Genomic DNA, 15,664 nt, shown 5'->3' on the forward strand with positions numbered 1-15,664 from the left:
GATGGCCCATGAAGATCCAGGTTAGAATTGATCTTCAGTAACCCATGCTTGTCGTGATAGGAATGGGATTGGATGATCACTCGTGGACGTGGTTGACATGTCAGCATGTCATAATTGTGTAGTTCAATGCTCATGTTGTTGATCTCTGGATTGCCTGGTCCAGACTTGATCTTTGTACAGGCTGCTGTCATATAGCTAGAATATTGGTGAGAGCAACATTAAACAACAGACAAACCAACTTTTGAGAGATGAGCTTTATCTAAAGCTTAATGATGCCATGTAAACCTGAAGAGGGTATTATTTTTTATGGGCAGTATCAGTACTCATAAGTCATCAGAAGATGCTTAATTTTGAAACAATCAAGTCTGAAGTTTCAAACAGTCTCAGTCCAAGAGTACAGTTTCAGCTGAGTCATGGCTGTCAGTAGACTAGCAGGCAAGTTTTAAGCATTTTGGAACTGTGAATGGTGTTGATCTTTAACAACAGTGATGATTTCAAGCTTTTTATCACCTTAATTTATAACAAGTGAATATCAATAACTTACAAGGTGCATAGTTACGCAGGATGACTAATTAATATTTCATCAAATATGATCTGTGACACATATGCCAGCTATCTGTAGAATAAGATTGTGAAACATATCACACTTGGTGGTGTGACTAAGTGATCTCAGAAGCTGCTGTTTGTGCTGTGGTAACCTTTTGTAAAGCCAAGTTCTGCTGATGTATTTTCTCTAGATTTTCCCTGATAGTAGTGTTTAAGACACCTAAAGTTCCAAGTGAGACGTGAACTTGTAATTTTAGTTTTTTAGTTTTCTTAGTTATCATGGAAATGAGTTGAACTTTGACTTTAAAGGAAGTTATGAGCTTCTTTTCCAGAGAACAACTCGTATATCTTTCAACAAAACTTGGCAGATATATCAAACAGATCTCATAGTGATGTCTTTTGCTATTTACAGACTTTTGCTGTTTTTGTTTTCTTCAGTTTCCATGAAAAGTCAAGTTAGACTTTATGTAACTGGCAAATAATTTGTTCTTTAAAATTTATGAGGGCCAGACGGATTTGTCAACTCTGATGAGTCTTGTCGAGATTTGATGATTATGGTACAAGTGAGCTACAGTGCTAGTTACATTATATTGGAGGAGAATCTATTTTAAGCCAACTCCTCAGGGATGGACTATTTGTTGGTCAAAGAATGCCATATTTTCAAACTTGGACATTGTTTTGACTGTCTGTATTGACAAGAAAATAACATTGCTTTAAAATTTATAACAACTCAAGTCATTCTGCTTGAAGATTTGTTTGTATGCTTCAGTGCCCTGTGTAGCAGTGAGCATGTGTATGCTGTTAGTGGTAGTCATGACTTCCCTAGTTCTTACTGAAGTGTCTAACATCCGTATTTCAACTTTCTGGCTTACCTCCCCAAGTTGGCTGCCAGCTGAAGAATTGCTAATTCTGTTGAAAACTCCCTGACTGAATGCCAACAATCTGCCAACTCCTGATGTGTGAACTCTACAACTTCCTGATTTAACCTGTTACATGAGGCATTTACCTGCAGACAAACTGCTACTCCTCACTTCCTGGTTTAACCTGTTGCATGAGACACCGACCTGCAGGCAGACTGCCACCCCTCACTTCCTGGTTTAACCTGCTGCATGAGACAATTTGACCTGCAGACAAACTGCTACCCCTCACTTCCTGGTTTAACCGGCTGCATGAGACAATTTGACCTGCAGACAAACTGCTACCCCTCACTTCCTGGTTTAACCTGTTGCATTAGCTGTTGACTATCAGACAGACTGCTGCACCTCACTTCCTGGTTTAACCTTTTGCATGAGACATTTATCCTGTAGACAGACTGCTACCCCTCACTTCCTGGTTTAACCGGCTGCTTGAGACATTGACTGATAGCCCTGAACTGATTAGAATTTACTCAAAAAGTAAAGAAAGTTAACTAAGGAACAACAAACTATATTTCCACAACCAAAGATGTTTTACAGTCACTGTATTGTTTCTATATAGACTTTTCTTATTGTTTCCTGACTATCCTACTTAATGACAAGAAAAGAATACCTGCCATGAGAGCAGTTGCTGAAGTGTTGTGCATGGATGGGTATAAAATAAAACAGCCTCATGCCTCATGCCAACATGTACTGTAAATATGTGTTTATAGGACATGTCAGACCTTAGAAATCCATGCTTATGTATATGCAATCAATGAAGCAATTGTAATTAATAATACAGTCATCCCTCGGAATAACACGCTTCGCGATACCGCGGATTGGGTTAAACATCGGGGTAATCCGTGGCTCCCATAAAAAAACGTTGAATTGTGATCACGCCCCTTCACAAAATTAGCTCATCAACAAATCCGCTGCTGCGCTCTTATAAATTACGTGAACTAGTGAAATTCAGTGTGGATGGCAACTGACATATCCATTGTGTTTCAGTTACTTAAAACATGCAGGGTTTTCTCAATAATAATCATACCAGCATCGTAGTAGTAACTTATGAAAGACAAGACATGCTATCAGTCCAGTTATGACGAGTACTTACAATGTTTACTGTGATGCAACACACATAAAACACATTCATCCCAGACCATATGGTGTCAGAGACCACATTTTATTTGATTAAATTCAATCCCAATTTTATTTATTAACACTGTAACGACAGAAACAACTGAAACACCGTAAGAGAATACCATTACCTCATTCCATACGTGTACAACTTCCGCTTACCACATTCTTGAGGGTGCGTTTTTCGTGCCTACCGCAATAGCACCAATTTCACGTTATTCTTAGCAATCACGAACAGATTACAGTCTCATAATCCATGGACTCCGAGACCAGCATTATTTACTCATTGAAATCATTTTCAACAACTAAATAGCCAACATTTTGTTTTTTTACAATCACAGTTGCAAGTACCACGGGAAGTCAGGGGTGACTTGTCAAACTGTCTCCTATGTAAAATGTATCCAGACAGGTAACGGCTTGTGCTCATTGTTATATTAAATATGGTTGCAGAAAACATACATTATATACTAGCCGGATAGCAATGTAAAATAATCTGTTTCAATAACTACTTAGTATGTAAAATACATGTATTCTGATAATGGAATAGATGTTCTTTGATGTAACATTAAGGGATCGTTTTTACCCGCATCACCGGTACGTTGGACCAAAACATTGGTGCACAGCTGATCGCTATTTCCGGCTTAGATGAATAACAGCAATCTTACTTGCTCTTTGTTCCACATTCTGTAATAGGTACTATAACGTGGATGTCTAATAACGCGGGGGGTCATCCGTGGACCCCAAGACCCGCGTTATGGCGAGGGATGACTGTAATTTAAATAGTAATAAAGCAATTCTGAAAAAATCCTCACCACTGCATCCACAGACGCAAGAAAGAGATGTTTCTTTGTTTTATTAGATGCTTGGCAGGATAGTTCTCCAGCGTATGGCACCATCTTGAGTCTTGATACGTTGTGACACTGGTGACTGTAACTATCTGAGCAATATATGTACTGAAGTAAGTTAGATGAAGAGTCAGTTTAATTGCCAGTGATCTTTCAGACTTACTAGACTCATTTACACTGGCTAAAATACGTTTAGAATGTCTACTAGTATGTTGGTGTGTTTACTGTACAACCTAAAATCTCCAGTATAAGGGGTCCTTGAGCGACATGGATTCAGGCCATCTGTCACAAACTCAAACTGCAAACTGCGAGAATTGTACAGTAAAGGTGAGTGGTCAAAGATACAAGGTAACCTGGAAACAGATGGGGAATAGTTAACTCCAGTGTGATGGTTATAACAGTGCAGTGTTATTTAAAATATGATGACATGGATTCAGGCCATCTGTCACATACTCAAACTGCAACCAAGAATTGTACGGTAAAGGTGAGTGGTCAAAGATACAAGGTAACCTGGAAACAGATGGGGAATAATTAACTCCAGTGTGATGGTTATAACAGTGCAGTGTTATTTAAAATATGATGACATGGATTCAGGCCATCTGTCACATACTCAAACTGCAACCAAGAATTGTACGGTAAAGGTGAGTGGTCAAAGATACAAGGTAACCTGGAAACAGATGGGGAATAGTTAACTCCAGTGTGATGGTTATAACAGTGCAGTGTTATTTAAAATATGATGACATGGATTCAGGCCATCTGTCACATACTCAAACTGCAACCAAGAATTGTACGGTAAAGGTGAGTGGTCAAAGATACAAGGTAACCTGGAAACAGATGGGGAATAATTAACTCCAGTGTGATGGTTATAACAGTGCAGTGTTATTTAAAATATGATGACATGGATTCAGGCCATCTGTCACATACTCAAACTGCAACCAAGAATTGTACGGTAAAGGTGAGTGGTCAAAGATACAAGGTAACCTGGAAACAGATGGGGAATAGTTAACTCCAGTGTGATGGTTATAACAGTGCAGTGTTATTTAAAATATGATGACATGGATTCAGGCCATCTGTCACATACTCAAACTGCAACCAAGAATTGTACGGTAAAGGTGAGTGGTCAAAGATACAAGGTAACCTGGAAACAGATGGGGAATAGTTAACTCCAGTGTGATGGTTATAACAGTGCAGTGTTATTTAAAATATGATGACATGGATTCAGGCCATCTGTCACATACTCAAACTGCAACCAAGAATTGTACGGTAAAGGTGAGTGGTCAAAGATACAAGGTAACCTGGAAACAGATGGGGAATAATTAACTCCAGTGTGATGGTTATAACAGTGCAGTGTTATTTAAAATATGATGACATGGATTCAGGCCATCTGTCACATACTCAAACTGCAACCAAGAATTGTACGGTAAAGGTGAGTGGTCAAAGATACAAGGTAACCTGGAAACAGATGGGGAATAGTTAACTCCAGTGTGATGGTTATAACAGTGCAGTGTTATATAAAATATGATGACATGGATTCAGGCCATCTGTCACAAACTCAAACTGCAACCAAGAATTGTACGGTAAAGGTGAGTGGTCAAAGATACAAGGTAACCTGGAAACAGATGGGGAATAGTTAACTCCAGTGTGATGGTTATAACAGTGCAGTGTTATATAAAATATGATGACATGGATTCAGGCCATCTGTCACAAACTCAAACTGCAACCAAGAATTGTACGGTAAAGGTGAGTGGTCAAAGATACAAGGTAACCTGGAAACAGATGGGGAATAGTTAACTCCAGTGTGATGGTTATAACAGTGCAGTGTTATATAAAATATGATGACATGGATTCAGGCCATCTGTCACAAACTCAAACTGCAACCAAGAATTGTACGGTAAAGGTGAGTGGTCAAAGATACAAGGTAACCTGGAAACAGATGGGGAATAGTTAACTCCAGTGTGATGGTTATAACAGTGCAGTGTTATTTAAAATATGATGACATGGATTCAGGCCATCTGTCACATACTCAAACTGCAACCAAGAATTGTACGGTAAAGGTGAGTGGTCAAAGATACAAGGTAACCTGGAAACAGATGGGGAATAATTAACTCCAGTGTGATGGTTATAACAGTGCAGTGTTATTTAAAATATGATGACATGGATTCAGGCCATCTGTCACATACTCAAACTGCAACCAAGAATTGTACGGTAAAGGTGAGTGGTCAAAGATACAAGGTAACCTGGAAACAGATGGGGAATAGTTAACTCCAGTGTGATGGTTATAACAGTGCAGTGTTATATAAAATATGATGACATGGATTCAGGCCATCTGTCACATACTCAAACTGCAACCAAGAATTGTACAGTAAAGGTGAGTGGTCAAAGATACAAGGTAACCTGGAAACAGATGGGGAATAGTTAACTCCAGTGTGATGGTTATAACAGTGCAGTGTTATATAAAATATGATGACATGGATTCAGGCCATCTGTCACATACTCAAACTGCAACCAAGAATTGTACGGTAAAGGTGAGTGGTCAAAGATACAAGGTAACCTGGAAACAGATGGGGAATAGTTAACTCCAGTGTGATGGTTATAACAGTGCAGTGTTATATAAAATATGATGACATGGATTCAGGCCATCTGTCACATACTCAAACTGCGAGAATTGTACAGTAAAGGTGAGTGGTCAAAGATACAAGGTAACCTGGAAACAGATGGGGAATAGTTAACTCCAGTGTGATGGTTATAACAGTGCAGTGTTATATAAAATATGATGACATGGATTCAGGCCATCTGTCACATACTCAAACTGCGAGAATTGTACAGTAAAGGTGAGTGGTCAAAGATACAAGGTAACCTGGAAACAGATGGGGAATAGTTAACTCCAGTGTGATGGTTATAACAGTGCAGTGTTATATAAAATATGATGACATGGATTCAGGCCATCTGTCACATACTCAAACTGCGAGAATTGTACAGTAAAGGTGAGTGGTCAAAGATACAAGGTAACCTGGAAACAGATGGGGAATAGTTAACTCCAGTGTGATGGTTATAACAGTGCAGTGTTATTTAAAATATGATGACATGGATTCAGGCCATCTGTCACAAACTCAAACTGCAACCGAGAATTGTACAGTAAAGGTGAGTGGTCAAAGATACAAGGTAACCTGGAAACAGATGGGGAATAATTAACTCCAGTGTGATGGTTATAACAGTGCAGTGTTATTTAAAATATGATGACATGGATTCAGGCCATCTGTCACATACTCAAACTGCAACCAAGAATTGTACGGTAAAGGTGAGTGGTCAAAGATACAAGGTAACCTGGAAACAGATGGGGAATAGTTAACTCCAGTGTGATGGTTATAACAGTGCAGTGTTATATAAAATATGATGACATGGATTCAGGCCATCTGTCACAAACTCAAACTGCAACCAAGAATTGTACGGTAAAGGTGAGTGGTCAAAGATACAAGGTAACCTGGAAACAGATGGGGAATAGTTAACTCCAGTGTGATGGTTATAACAGTGCAGTGTTATATAAAATATGATGACATGGATTCAGGCCATCTGTCACAAACTCAAACTGCAACCAAGAATTGTACGGTAAAGGTGAGTGGTCAAAGATACAAGGTAACCTGGAAACAGATGGGGAATAGTTAACTCCAGTGTGATGGTTATAACAGTGCAGTGTTATATAAAATATGATGACATGGATTCAGGCCATCTGTCACAAACTCAAACTGCAACCAAGAATTGTACGGTAAAGGTGAGTGGTCAAAGATACAAGGTAACCTGGAAACAGATGGGGAATAGTTAACTCCAGTGTGATGGTTATAACAGTGCAGTGTTATTTAAAATATGATGACATGGATTCAGGCCATCTGTCACATACTCAAACTGCAACCAAGAATTGTACGGTAAAGGTGAGTGGTCAAAGATACAAGGTAACCTGGAAACAGATGGGGAATAGTTAACTCCAGTGTGATGGTTATAACAGTGCAGTGTTATATAAAATATGATGACATGGATTCAGGCCATCTGTCACATACTCAAACTGCAACCAAGAATTGTACAGTAAAGGTGAGTGGTCAAAGATACAAGGTAACCTGGAAACAGATGGGGAATAGTTAACTCCAGTGTGATGGTTATAACAGTGCAGTGTTATATAAAATATGATGACATGGATTCAGGCCATCTGTCACATACTCAAACTGCAACCAAGAATTGTACGGTAAAGGTGAGTGGTCAAAGATACAAGGTAACCTGGAAACAGATGGGGAATAGTTAACTCCAGTGTGATGGTTATAACAGTGCAGTGTTATATAAAATATGATGACATGGATTCAGGCCATCTGTCACATACTCAAACTGCGAGAATTGTACAGTAAAGGTGAGTGGTCAAAGATACAAGGTAACCTGGAAACAGATGGGGAATAGTTAACTCCAGTGTGATGGTTATAACAGTGCAGTGTTATATAAAATATGATGACATGGATTCAGGCCATCTGTCACATACTCAAACTGCGAGAATTGTACAGTAAAGGTGAGTGGTCAAAGATACAAGGTAACCTGGAAACAGATGGGGAATAGTTAACTCCAGTGTGATGGTTATAACAGTGCAGTGTTATATAAAATATGATGACATGGATTCAGGCCATCTGTCACATACTCAAACTGCGAGAATTGTACAGTAAAGGTGAGTGGTCAAAGATACAAGGTAACCTGGAAACAGATGGGGAATAGTTAACTCCAGTGTGATGGTTATAACAGTGCAGTGTTATTTAAAATATGATGACATGGATTCAGGCCATCTGTCACAAACTCAAACTGCAACCGAGAATTGTACAGTAAAGGTGAGTGGTCAAAGATACAAGGTAACCTGGAAACAGATGGGGAATTATAAGTTAACTCCAGTGTGATGGTTATAACAGTGCAGTGTTATTTAAAATATGATGACATGGATTCAGGCCATCTGTCACATACTCAAACTGCAACCAAGAATTGTACGGTAAAGGTGAGTGGTCAAAGATACAAGGTAACCTGGAAACAGATGGGGAATAATTAACTCCAGTGTGATGGTTATAACAGTGCAGTGTTATTTAAAATATGATGACATGGATTCAGGCCATCTGTCACATACTCAAACTGCAACCAAGAATTGTACGGTAAAGGTGAGTGGTCAAAGATACAAGGTAACCTGGAAACAGATGGGGAATAGTTAACTCCAGTGTGATGGTTATAACAGTGCAGTGTTATATAAAATATGATGACATGGATTCAGGCCATCTGTCACATACTCAAACTGCAACCAAGAATTGTACAGTAAAGGTGAGTGGTCAAAGATACAAGGTAACCTGGAAACAGATGGGGAATAGTTAACTCCAGTGTGATGGTTATAACAGTGCAGTGTTATATAAAATATGATGACATGGATTCAGGCCATCTGTCACATACTCAAACTGCAACCAAGAATTGTACGGTAAAGGTGAGTGGTCAAAGATACAAGGTAACCTGGAAACAGATGGGGAATAGTTAACTCCAGTGTGATGGTTATAACAGTGCAGTGTTATATAAAATATGATGACATGGATTCAGGCCATCTGTCACATACTCAAACTGCGAGAATTGTACAGTAAAGGTGAGTGGTCAAAGATACAAGGTAACCTGGAAACAGATGGGGAATAGTTAACTCCAGTGTGATGGTTATAACAGTGCAGTGTTATATAAAATATGATGACATGGATTCAGGCCATCTGTCACATACTCAAACTGCGAGAATTGTACAGTAAAGGTGAGTGGTCAAAGATACAAGGTAACCTGGAAACAGATGGGGAATAGTTAACTCCAGTGTGATGGTTATAACAGTGCAGTGTTATATAAAATATGATGACATGGATTCAGGCCATCTGTCACATACTCAAACTGCGAGAATTGTACAGTAAAGGTGAGTGGTCAAAGATACAAGGTAACCTGGAAACAGATGGGGAATAGTTAACTCCAGTGTGATGGTTATAACAGTGCAGTGTTATTTAAAATATGATGACATGGATTCAGGCCATCTGTCACAAACTCAAACTGCAACCGAGAATTGTACAGTAAAGGTGAGTGGTCAAAGATACAAGGTAACCTGGAAACAGATGGGGAATAGTTAACTCCAGTGTGATGGTTATAACAGTGCAGTGTTATATAAAATATGATGACATGGATTCAGGCCATCTGTCACAAACTCAAACTGCAACCGAGAATTGTACAGTAAAGGTGAGTGGTCAAAGATACAAGGTAACCTGGAAACAGATGGGGAATAGTTAACTCCAGTGTGATGGTTATAACAGTGCAGTGTTATTTAAAATATGATGACATGGATTCAGGCCATCTGTCACAAACTCAAACTGCAACCGAGAATTGTACAGTAAAGGTGAGTGGTCAAAGATACAAGGTAACCTGGAAACAGATGGGGAATAGTTAACTCCAGTGTGATGGTTATAACAGTGCAGTGTTATATAAAATATGATGACATGGATTCAGGCCATCTGTCACATACTCAAACTGCAACCAAGAATTGTACGGTAAAGGTGAGTGGTCAAAGATACAAGGTAACCTGGAAACAGATGGGGAATAGTTAACTCCAGTGTGATGGTTATAACAGTGCAGTGTTATATAAAATATGATGACATGGATTCAGGCCATCTGTCACAAACTCAAACTGCAAACTGCGAGAATTGTACAGTAAAGGTGAGTGGTCAAAGATACAAGGTAACCTGGAAACAGATGGGGAATAGTTAACTCCAGTGTGATGGTTATAACAGTGCAGTGTTATATAAAATATGATGACATGGACCACATTGTTACTTGACGTCATTAGTTTTAATATCATTGCATGACAAGGAAATACATAAAATATGCATGTTATAAACATGTGCAAAAACTGGGTATTTGGAGGTTATGGTATGAGACATTAATTCTGTATGCATATATGGTTCTAAGATACTAAAATTTAAATGAATTAAGCTATTATTAAGAAAACATACAGTTAATGATACTATTATTATGAAAAAACAGTTTATTATTCTATGATGCAGGGCAATAGGTTTGCCCAGTTGTTGCAGTATTCTCTCATCACACCAAAGGAGAAGGTTTGATGATCCAGATGGGTACACTGTGTGTGCAGCCTATTTAGATAACTCACTCTCTTGTGCAATGGACCCCATAGACTGATTCTTAATCTGTGAATATACAGTCGAACCCCGTTTATCTGGATGTTTTGGTTTCATTTGAAAATCGTCCAGATAGTGAAAATCCTAATCCAGTTAACTGGATCAAACAAGCAAATTGTGAAAATTTAGTGAAAGCAAAAAACTTCCATGTACGCAAATCAATAAATCAACAGTCAATAGTAATAACAGTAAATCATCATAACATATAAGTGTACTGATAATACATGGAAGGTGGAGCGCAGGTTACCATTTGTCAGGTTGTCTCGGACGTAATCATGTAGCATGTGGAGCTTCAGGTGGTATGTTAGATGAAAAAAATCGATGACAGAAAGTCTCTATTTTGCCAATTGGAAATTCTTTTTTTAATTTTAAATGCCCTAAAAACATATGGAATTGTTTCAGAGTTATGCTGTCTGCAGAAAGTAAACTTCCGGACAGGATCACGTGACTTAGATCATGTGGCAGGCTTAGTAATTTTTAACTTGCATTGGGACAGATAGTAGGGTTCGATTTGTAAGTGTTATATACAGTACAATTACCGTGTAGTTTACCTTAATCCTACTTAACACGTGTTTTCGTTACTGATGAGATGTTCTCACACCCGCCAAATCCTAATGAACAACGCATCCCTAGTGTTTTGATGGCTAATGAATCAATTCACATCAAAAGCCTTCCGATAGACTGAGAATGAAATCACACAGTTGTGCGGTAAACGTGACAGGGCATATACACATGCACATTGCAGAGATCTCTCCATCCGGATAACTGGATCACTTTTCAATGGAAATCTATGTGCTTAGTTTGAAAATTCGCCATCTGGGTCAGGAAGCATGGGGTCCGGTTAAGCGAGTACAATTACTGAACGTAAGGTTCGTTTCACATAAAAATCATGGAAGAGGGGGTTTCCGGATATGTGGAGTCAGAGTAAACGGGGTTTGACTGTATTTGTATTGATAGAAACAAACAAACTCCTTGTAAATGGTCAGGTGACTCAGTAAGAAGGTAGATTGAGGAAACGAAGACTTTCTCCATCTGGCGTTTTAGCATTGACAGTGTGGCAAGGTAGATTGAAAATAATGAGGTTCAGGGACTATGAGACTCATTAGAAGCCGGATGTGTCTACTGGATCATATTATCTGATTGTATTTAGATTATTATAAGCTAACAGACTTGTGCAGTTTGGTTTAATAGCATTGCTGTGTTCCAATATTTTCTACAAACAAAAAATATTTGTGGACATTTCGGATATTCTCCATCTATTGCTTGGTCTGTCTGAAGTCAGCGGAGCCTGTGTAGATGATTGAAATCACCAATTCCACTCTGTTGAAGACGACTAGACATCTCTCAAGGGATGACTTTGTAAGATCTCAATTAGGGAATCACTACCACTGCAATTGTAGTATCTGGCCGTGATGACTTGACTATCAAGGGAGGCATTGAGATCTGGAGGTGTTCTGTATCACATCTGAGACTTATTGGGAGGACTGGTTTGTGAAATGTATACAGTCTGCAGACTAGACGCTATATGATAGGTCCTCATGGAGAGCTTGTATCATTTGTTTATGTAAGAATTGTGGCCATGTTGTTTTCTTGGATTATATCATTTCTGATGTGATGATGCTTCGGGGAGTTGTGTTATGGGATGAACCTTGCTTTGTTAACTTGTTGGTGTGTATGGATCAATGTAGAGTCATGAAAAACATGCCTTTTAAATGTCAGAAGCAGGTTTACATGTTGAAGTTAATGCTTGTTTTGTTCAACTGCTTATCAATTGGAGGAGGATTTTATCAACATGGGTTTGTTTGTAGAACGGTCATCATGCCCAAACAGTGAAGGTTCAGGTTAGAAGTGATCTTCTGTAGCCATGCTTGTTGAAAGAGGAGACCTACAGGATCGGGAGGTCACACTTGCTGATGCTGTTGACACATGTCATTGGTTCCCAGTAGCAAAGATCGATGCTGATGCTGTTGATCACTCAGCTGGCTGGTCCTGATTTGATTAGTTACAAATCACCGCTGCGTATAGTTGAAGTACTGCTGAGTGCAGTGAAAAACTAAACTCACTCACTCATTCTCTCCGTAGAACTAACAGTTGTGCTTGAAATGGTTTCTGTATTTGTGAATATGGATGTCTGTTCAATGCTGTTGTCTTATCAGATGGTTTGCTATAGCAGCACATGTGGACTTCATCATAGAAATAATTGTCTGACACCTGCACCACTGGAGGTTTACTTTCTGCATCGTGATATGAATTCAGTACTGATGAAAGTAGCATTAAATCACAGCACACGCGCACATGTGCACACGCGCACACACACACTCACTCAGATTGTTTGGCCAGGTGACAGAAACAAAAAGTTCTGTTGATAAGGGTCTTTTGAGAGTGAGTTTGCTTCAGTCTGTGTTTGTGTTATGTGTAATTGAACTCAGGTATTAACTATACTCACCACCAAAAGAAATGTGAATAGTGTGAAATGATGATATTGACAATGAGTGTAAACATGTCATTTTTTCTTCTAACTTTACTTACACAAGAGACAAAGATAACTTTAAAGAAAGCGCTTAATGTGATTATTCTTCACATGACATGAAAATCAAGTCAGTATGGAAACCACATAACGTATGTCTTCTTGTATTGTCCTTAAAAGGGAAACAAACGTTAACATCAATAAAGGGTGTGACCTGCTGTTGAAGTGACATCAAATGAACCTTCCCAGAATGTTGTTTTAAGCGTCAACAACATTTCGTTGCAGTTGTTGCAGTTTAATTGGACGTACTCACTGTTGGTGAAATTGTGTTTTCATCTCATCTCAGATGTGTTCAATGGAATTCAAATCTGGGCTTAAAGCTGGTCAGTCCATGGTCTTGATGTTGTTGTTCTCAAGGAATGTCTGTGTCATCTTGCTGTGTTTGCTCTGACGTTATCTTGCAGAAAAACAAGATGATGTCTTTGCACAAAAACTGGTCTCAACACTTTGTTGATGTGGCACTGAGCAGTAACATGACCTTGCCAATTGTTCTGAAAAATTACATGTTGATCATGACATTCCCTGCTTATGGCACCCGAGACATGAAGGGAGGCCCTCCCCAACGATCTGTCTTCAAAAAACAGGGTTTTGAGAATCTTTCACCTTGACAACACCATCATTCTCTCTGCTGTCTGTGGTATTGATGCAAAAGTGACTTTCATCTGGTCTGATATTGCTGAGTGCGGCGTAAAAATAGACCCACTAGACTTTCATCTGACCGCCATATAGCTGGGATATTGCTGAGTGCGGCGTAAAAATAGACCCACTAGACTTTCATCTGACCGCCATATAGCTGGGATATTGCTGAGTGCGGTGTAAAAATAGACCCACTAGACTTTCATCTGAGGAGAGGATATTCTGCCACTGTTCATTGTGCCAGTTGCGATGAACTGCAGCCCATTTCAGTCGAGCACATCCGTGGCATCAAACGTGAACCAACAGCTGGTTGACAGTTACGTCAACCAGCCTGTGTCAGACTACCATGTGCAGTATTTTGGTTGATAGGTCTGTTGTGTCTTCCTGTGGTGTTACAGACGGTTGTGGTAGCTAGTATGAAGTGATTTCACAATTTAGAGGTCACAGTGTAGCAATCTTGCCAGTATGACGTTATGCGTGGACGTCCGCTATGAGGATGGTCATTGATGGTGTTTGTCTGCTGATTGGGGTCAAGCAGTTTGTAGATGGTGGACTGATAGTTCCTTAATGCCTGACATCGCGTTGGATGCTCCAACCTACAAGTATTTCAGTACTCCTGATTGCTCTTCATTAACACTTAAACATGGCACGAATGAAGACGTTAAGCAGTAGTCATTCATAAGAACAAAGAATGCAGTTTTAACTTCATGACTTGACACAGGCAAAAGGAAAACCATTTTAGTGATGTGATGTGAGACATCATGTATGCTTCTTCTGTGGTAAACATTTTTCTTTTGCCACGGAAAACAGAATTGATGGAATCATATTACATATCAGAAACCTATTCAGCACTGTGGATTTACATCACAGATATTAATGAATTTCACGTCTCTTTTGACAGTGAGTATATATGCCTTGGCATGAATTAGATTAGGTAAATTTATGCACACTATCTGAGGCCCATAGTTTTGATCATTGTATTATTTATTCTTAATTTGATGGTTTTCCTTTCTCCCAAAACCTCTCTGCTTCCCCCAGACTCAACTCTATTCCACCAAAATCCTGCTCCCCTCCACACTGCTTATTTTTCATAATTTGATGCCAATAAATCCAATATCCACTATCCAATAAAAGTTGCCAACCCATTCCATAACGGGGAGAAATCCTCAGCTAAAGAAGCTTATACTGTATGATTCTGACTGTTAATTAAAGCATGGGTTTGTGAATAACTGCCAAGTACTGATGATAAGATTAGGCTTCACTTCTACATCTACAGTGTCGACTGTTCCTGAAAGACTGGTAAAGGAGTGTCAGGAAGCACACTGTGTGGAGCCTAGGCAGCTTGGAGGCATGTTATCTTGGACATGACCAATTAGCCTGTCCCTGTGGGCAACATGTCATACAGACAGCCCATCTTAAGGGATGTAACAGTTGCTGTTGGCAGTCCAAACAATATTTCTCACTTTGTTTTACTTTGTATGCATATTTTCTCCTCTCACTGACCTTACTCTGAAGGGATCGTTTCAATGAAAAACTTGTTTTTGAAATTTGAAGTTTATGTTTTGAACAATGAGGATATAGTAAGTTGTATGAATGCATGCAACTTATCATTTTGTCAGGGTGAAAAAGAGCATGTCATATGATTCTGTTTCATGTTTCATAGTGCTTTTATTTTGTCATTTTCATAAAAATGCTCTCTTCAAGGTTATAGTAAGACAGAAATGTTTAAAAAAATGGAGTATTTTTTTCATTGCAACAAGACAGAGTTTGGGACAGTGATCATCAGTCACAATACAATGTGATTTTGAACAGATGTTCAGTCAGTATGCTGAATAAGTTACAAAATAGGTTCAGAACTAA

The 15,664-nt window shown here is 39.0% G+C and overlaps 1 protein-coding gene across 1 annotated transcript in view; it reads left to right on the forward strand.

The window, feature by feature from the left end:
* The window catches only part of LOC137274208 (gem-associated protein 5-like), a 183,713-nt gene that overhangs the window by 48,405 nt on the left and 119,644 nt on the right, over positions 1-15,664 (forward strand). The gene's annotated exons all lie outside the window — the stretch shown is intronic.

Source organism: Haliotis asinina, chromosome 2 (assembly GCF_037392515.1).
Source record: "Haliotis asinina isolate JCU_RB_2024 chromosome 2, JCU_Hal_asi_v2, whole genome shotgun sequence".
Classification (NCBI taxonomy): Eukaryota; Metazoa; Mollusca; class Gastropoda; order Lepetellida; family Haliotidae; genus Haliotis; species Haliotis asinina.